The following is a 6,000-nucleotide window of genomic DNA, read 5'->3' on the forward strand; positions in this document are numbered from 1 at the left end:
TTGAAAATACAACTCAGCTTGATTCGAGAGCAACATTGTACTTTTACTTAAAAAGATGAAAGTACATTTTTCATGATATCCCCCCTTTAAAAAAAAAAAACAGATCGTTCTGGACTTCACACAGTCTGAACCCACAACCTGGTAAGTGCTACAACAACCCTGACATTGTGTTTTCAGCGCTTTAAATTTCAGACTTGCTAATCCCAACTCCAGACCATTGCCTTGTCTGCAATCAATTGTTAATGTACTGGTATTGATCTACTTTCTTATCAAAGTCGCACAAATGGACCCTGCTTAATTTTTAATTAGCCACTACACTTGTATTTATGACATAGGTCAGTTAATAAAGAAGTGCAAAGTTAGATACTGAGTCATTCTTATAATGCACTTCTTCCCTTCGGCTTTGCCTTTTTGAGGTTGCCACAACAAATCATACCTCAGGGGTTCACAAAGTGAGGTCTGGGGTTCCCTCAGGGTCAGGGGCGCAGTATTTTGAATATTGAGTTGCCGGTTTTTTACACCTCTCTTAATGTAATGCAATATTCCAGCTCCAGGGAAGGAGACAAAATCAACATCCGCTCAAACTTAATGCCAAATATACCCATTGCTTTTCAATTGGCCAAGCAAATCCTTCAGTCTGTCAACTTACTCAGTCAAGTACTGAATAACGTAGCATGCGATTAGATATTCGAGCAGCTTAGGTGTGTCTCCTACAATCTTACATTAAGAGAGAGCCTTAGGGAAGCTTCCACAGCTGGTTCTCTGCGTACCACTCGCAGTCAATCACACCGTTCACCTTGGTCCGATCCTCAACGGCAGGAATTATTGACTGGTTCAACTGGTCTTATGAATAATACAAGCCACAAATATGTTTATCAAATGTGTCCGTTAAAAAACAAGGTCAGGACTGCTCATTTATAATGTATTTTTTAAACTTAAACAAGGTCTGAGCAGCAGATGTATAGAAATGTAAATAGCACAGTGTCACAAGATCAGTTCACACGGGACACAAGCTGCAAGGGCATTATAGATTATTTTAATTATAGAGAGGTTATATATTTAATTATATAGAAGTGAAGGAACTACTCAAAACTTGTACTACAGCTAAAGTACTACAGCTCAAGTACTACAGCTCAAGTTTTTAAGCTCGCTGGTCAATCACTCAGCCGTTTCCCAGCCGTGCTACAACCCTCCTCGACCCCCTTCTCCGCCTGGCCTCTCCTCGGCTCTGCTCGTCATCGACAGGCCAATCCAGGTCTCCTCTTCTACCACCGCCAGGGTCCAGGCTCCAGGGGAAGATTCTGGCTATCATTCATCAATGCCGTGCATTTCATATCGTTCGTTCAATCTTTCGCCGAGGTCTGAGCCCCAATTATGATTCATGTTCATTAATAAAAACACTCATACAGGCATTCTGTCTCTGTGAGTCTTTTCAGGTTGGGATGACTAATATATTCTCCTTTTTTTTTCTTGTATTTATTTTCATAGTCATACTGGGTTATCCGGAATGCAGTTCAAAATACACCCATTTTGAACCCAATCTGTAAAAGCAAATGAATAATCGTAAAAGCTGCTCTCAGAAAAACATGTACAATCTCCAACTGTTTTGCTCTGGTACATATATGGTAAGCTGCAAAAACCCATAATTGGTCCTAAAGTAGGTAGTTGTTGTGCTTTGGTGTGATTTGAGACTGTCTTCACAGTGACCCTCTCAGCACAGGTGAGTAAAAATATTCTGGGTGAAGACATTCATAATGTAGAGGCCATTTTGTATCATTGAGTTCATCTCATTCCACGGGCTAAAAATAAAGGGCCATAATGAGGCCAGATGATCCCAACTTTCACAAGAATTTAAAGAGCTAATTAAATCAGACACTTTTATCTTTTAAGTATATAAAAGAAAAGTATGATGACAATTTATAGAGCATAAATTGTCTTTGGAATGTGGCTTTGAATTTCACTTTGTAAAAAAAAATAGAGGTTTCAAGCTGCCAAGTTTGACGAACAACTTGTCTCTCACATCTGGAACAACACAATCACAATGACAGAGGTGGACAGCAACAAAGTCCATTTAATTATACTGTACTTGAATAGTGTTTTTGAGGATGTGTACATCTACACCACTGCATTTCTAAAAATGTTGCCATGTGTTATGTTCATTTGTTAAAAGCATAAAAAAATGGACACTCTCGAACAGTAGGTGGCGTTGTGCAGATGCAGCTGTCAAATGCCACTGGAAGACGTTTTGTCCCTGTTGTTTTTCCGTACACATTTTCTTTTCACAGATTTGTACTTTCTACTTTGAATGATTAAGAATTTTCTACAGCAAATACTTCGGTACTAGAGCAAACTTTACTTTAATTGGAGTAATAATTGACCAGTAGTATCTATTTTACTCAAGTTATGAAATCAAGTTTTCCCGCCTCTGCTCGTAATTTACATTGTATAAAATGTTATTCATGACCATGTCATAATGTTGTTGTATTCTCATTGCAAACATATGGAGTTTTGTTTTGCTATAATGGCTAAATGATTTGAGCTCCCGTTGACTAAATAATTTGAGTCCAAGTGAACTCAATGGGTTTAGGTTTACGTACATGTGATAAGGAGTAGGCTGTGAAGATATATGAGAGAGCAGAAGGAGGGTGGAGTCGAGAGATTGTGACCAACAATAATAATAACATTAACTCTATGTAAGGTTTTTAGCATGTTTTTGAACAGCTTTCACTGGTTTATAGCCTGGGAAATTAAGGGTCTTCATACAACTATGGCTCAGCATTCTGAACTAGATTAGTTAATGAGTAAGGTCACTAATGCTGGAGACTCAATTAAAAATGTCCTGACAAAGCATTACCACAAATTGTCAACAGCGATAAAGTCTATAATCAATTAGTTTCTATGTACACAACTTACACATAAACTCCTCACTGAGAAGCACGATGATGAATTACCTTTGAATAGAAAAGTCAGGTTATTTTTGTCTGTATCATAGATTTCCTTTCATTTTCACCCTATCGATATGTGCAAGGAGCCCCAGAAGTTGCTAATGAAAATTTAGGCCTTTCTCTCCGAAAATCCCAATGCCAGTGTGACATCTCACAAGGGCCGTAATGACCCAGTGGATAATTGGCCTGGCACACGCTGTGGCCCCTGAATGCCAATCAGAACGGCTAATCAACACATCTCCACATTCGAAGTTTGAAGACCCAAAATTTGAAAGGAAATGCTTTGGTGATGTATTTGGGTAAAAAATCAAAGCCTGTAAACTGGTATTGAGAGGAGAGGAGTCAAATTGATTTAGATTTTCAAGAATTCAGCACAAAATTGGCAAAAGTTATCACTTTATATTTCAACATATTTTGTCATTTTATTGAATTTCTTTTGGGGGAAATATCAAGCTTGGAGATCAGCATTCCAAAGAGTGTCCTGCAAAGTGAAATAAAATTTGGATTTTTACAAATGTGCACACTCATTTAGAAACTTCTGAAAAGTGTTCCGCACACATTCCGCAGTACTTTTTTCCATAAAGGGTATTCCAAATTGAATCAGCTTTCAAATCAAGCACATAATTAAATATGTTTTTGTATTTATTTTGGTCAAAATGCCATGCCAAGACCCAGGTATTCCACACGATGCTTCCAAATGACAATCAATTCAACAAACCAATGCTTACTCAATGTACTTTTTGATGCACCTCCTGGAAACCAGTGGCTGCAGAATAGATTGTCTGACTATTCCACATTCATTCCCATCTACATATGACTTAATGTATATCCTCTCTCATCTGACACTTGACATTTGAGAGGCACCGCGGCGTTCCACTGGATCCGCAGAACAATGACTGACGCGCAGTTTGATCAAAGCAGAAACCCCGGCTAGATTAGAGTTTCAAGACGCCAAAAGTGCATATCTCCTTTTAAGAAATGAATTTTCTGACTTCATGCCTTCTCTCCTCAAGGTAATTTGCTTCTCTCTCTGGCTTCCCTCCCTCCCCACTCCCTCTCTTCATCTTCACCGTGACACATTTGAATCACATACCGCTTTGCAGACAATGTGCAGAAAAAGGTCAAATATCCACGACTGTACTGTGCCGTCTGTGGGAAAGCGTCGTCTGTTTGAGCGGCTCCTGTTGGCTATAAAGCACTGGAGTCCTTGTGCTAAGACCAATAGTGAATAATCGGCGGGTGAGGTTTCGGTGATTCTTAGCGTATTCCAATATAATAAACTAATGAAGATTGTAGGATGTGAAATACTGGAGTTACTGTATATTATGTATATAAGATGTACTCACCAGTAGAGTCTAGAAAACAGAGATGTTCTATGGCTTTTTTTTGCTAATGTTCGTAATGTACAATGTTGTACAATGTCTGGAGCCATTGTACCAAAAAAGGTCAAACTTCAGTCACACGTTGCTCACATCATCAATTGCTGATATGTTTATGCTGTTTGTATTTGCTGTATTTCTCACAAATTAACAACGTCCTATCGACATCTCAATTAGAGAAGAAGTTGTGATCGCTGCCAGGGAAACTTGTCGGAGCAGTGGGGGGCCAATGACCGTTGCAGAACCTGGGGATCCATATTCCAGATCTTGAGCTGGTTAGTAAGGGAGAGTGGACTGGGTTAACTGTGGAGGTTCCAAGAGGAATGTACAGGGTACCTCCAGATGCCGGAGGTGGAGGTATAGGCATCACGCACACAACCCACAGAACATTTGGCTTCTTTATTATTGTTATTGACTTTTCTTTTCTTTTTCTTTATGACCATTAAAAGCCCTTGGTGGAAGGTCCTTGTAAAATTAATTTTAAGATTACTTTTCCATTTTCAACCTTACCTTGTGTTTGCACTCACAGTTTTTCATTTAGTTATGGCTTTACTTACCAAATTAACATGGCTCAAGTGTCAAGATTGTTAATCTTTTCTATGCCTTCAAAGATTTCTGTTCATAGTTTAGCATTTGTAGGGGAAATGTCACAGCTATGCCACTCATCATATGCTTGCATGTAACACAAGCTTTTTTCAAGTAAATGCCCTGGACATAATCAGACAGCAATGCTGTCAGCAAGGCTGCGTCTCCTTGAATCGCCTATAGCACTATATACTGTATACTTACGTCTTCCTGCCAGTAATGGTGTTTGCGTGGAGCACCATGTGAGCGTCCACTTCAAGGGCTTGGGCGCAGTGTCCAAGCTTGTTTCTTATGCACATACATCAGGCTCCTCTCTGCCCCTACAGTTGTTTGTGAAGGGGAATGTTTTTCATCTTTCAAAAGGTTTCACTCCGCTATAAATAGTCGAGCCCAAGCAGTAAGGACCTTCCATTTGGCCGCAATGTGATGTCTTTTAAAAGACGCGGCAAAAGCAGGTATGGGGGAACGGGTTTGTGCAAGAGGGGCGCAATTATGTGGTTTTGTATGTTTATCGACAATGTGTGTACAATGTGGCATTCATGGGGAACAACAAGGGTTTTTGTCAATTGGCATAATCTGAAGGCTGCCGCGTGGTATTTTTATATTTCTGTAAGCACTGAAGCTACTTTCATTTAAAGTTAGGAAAGGGCACTAGAGTCATAACTCAGCATCTGTTACCTATGCTGCATGTTGACACAAACACAAGTTTAAATAGCCTCTGTGCAGCATGTGGACGTCCTTCGCTTGAAAGCTCAGAGCCTCCAGAAAAAGTCACTGAGCTTTAACAAACCGAGGCCTGCGCGAGATCTAATTAAAACTCCGCTGGGCACATGTGGTGGGATTTCGGTAGTCAGTATTTAGATCATGGAAGAGTCCTTTAATGGCGGTTGCAAACTATTTTGAGCCATGGCATCTGACAATCTCAAGGGTGGGGCTCATTTGGCGAGAGAAACAAAACAAGTACAACTAATTGGTAATGGATATGAAATCACAAATAACAATAATGGCGCCTAGAGACGAATAAGGAAAAAGAGCAACATGCAAAGAAACAAATACAGTGTGATTAGCCACCTTCAGCCAAATCTACAGGT

Source organism: Gobius niger (genome assembly GCF_951799975.1).
Source record: "Gobius niger genome assembly, chromosome: 4".
Taxonomy (NCBI): Eukaryota; Metazoa; Chordata; class Actinopteri; order Gobiiformes; family Gobiidae; genus Gobius; species Gobius niger.